Here is a 1,690-nt window from a genome sequence, read left to right on the forward strand (position 1 = left end):
CCAGCCCCAGGGCCCTGCTGAATGGAGCCCTCATCCGGGCGCTGACCTGCAGGGAGGCTGCAGCCCTGGGCCCGTGCATGCATGGCCTGGAGCGAAGCTGGTGACGGCAGCCAGAAGGGCAATACAGGCACTGAACTTGGCGGTACATGACTGCATGGTGTGTGGTGTTCCAGTTAAACCAACCGATAATGCAAACCCAGCATTTTCATTGTCTAGTTATTCCAATCCTTGCTGTAAATGTGCCACATGAATAAAGTTTGGGGGTAAAGGAGCCCGGGCTGTGTCCATGCATGTGCAAGTGTGTACGAGGAACAGAGGTGGGGGTGTGCCGCCCGGGTACACTGGAGCAGGGTGCCCCACCAGCAGGGCTGCCCCCCCGGGCTACAGCACCCCTGCATGTCCATACTCCCCAAAAAGGCAAACCTTTTGCCTCTGAAAGGGAGGTCTGGGTTTCCTGCTGCTGGGAGCACTGCCCCGCTCTCCAGTAGGGGCACCGTGGGTGGGCCTGGCAGCTTCCCCACTACCTCGGGTTCACTTGTGCCCCAGGACGGCTCTGCCCCGAGGACGCTACCAGCCCCTCCCAGCTGGGCTGCGCCCATGCGTGCGCCCCAGCACAGCTTTCTGCACGGTGTAGGGTGACAGCCACCACCAGCTCCCACTGGCATCTGTCACCCCGCCCTGCAGCCTGGCACGCTGTACCCGCACGGCCGGTACTGCACCTACAGTATTTCTCCTACAGGCTGGAACCAGCGTAGCTCTGCCCAGGGCGCTGCAGCACCCGCTCTGCCCTGGGCAGCAGAGCCAGCATGAGCACAGCACCATGAGGTGCAGGAGCTGTACTGAGCCATGCAGGAAAGGACACCATATCCAGGTGCCCAAGGGATCCTGCCCAGCACAACGGTGCCACTGGGTGACAGGGACGCAGCTGTCCAGCTGGCATGGAGTGGGCAGCTCCCAAAGGGAAGGGCAGCCCCAGCCCACTTGCTCCAAACAAAGGTCACGGGGGTCTTAATGGCTCCCTCTGTGCAGCCCCCGATCAGCTTTATTGACCTATTTTCAATGGAGTCATCTAATTAGTTTTCTATGAAAACTAAGAACTTGGCCTTTGCCCTTTACTCCTGCAGGCGAGAATGTGACTCAGAGGACGCTGCCACGGCAGATCGATCACCAGTTACACTTAAAGGGTAGGCAGAGGGGATGCGGGGCACACAGCCAGGGCCACCTATGCCCACGGTAGGCAGTGTATGAACCCAGGCTTCCATCGCCGGCTTCAGCGATGCCTCAAGACCCTCCAAGGCCCTGCAAAACATGGGGCGCAGGGACCAGGAGCCCCTCTCACTGCAGACTGAAGCCAGAGGTGTCCACCTGCCTTGGGCAGGGCAGCAGGAGGAGGAACTGGGCCTGACAGGGAGTGCTGGGGACAGCATGAGTGTTTCCCAGCAGGGGCAGCCCCTCACCCAGGCGAGGCAGTGCTTGCAGGTGTGGGGCAGGCAAGAGTCACCAGCGGAGAGCAGCTACACAGGGGCCAGGCATGCGGGACACTGGCAGGAGCTCCCCAGCCCGGCGCAAGCAGCGCTGCAGCAGCCCGGAGCAGAGCCCGGTCGCCCTGAAGGCAGCAGGGGCTGCAGCAACCTGCGCTGCAGCCCCACAACTGCAGCGGACAGGCTCAAGGAATGTCACCAGCCGTACG

Source organism: Phaethon lepturus, unplaced genomic scaffold (genome assembly GCF_000687285.1).
Source record: "Phaethon lepturus isolate BGI_N335 unplaced genomic scaffold, ASM68728v1 scaffold44104, whole genome shotgun sequence".
Lineage (NCBI taxonomy): Eukaryota > Metazoa > Chordata > Aves > Phaethontiformes > Phaethontidae > Phaethon > Phaethon lepturus.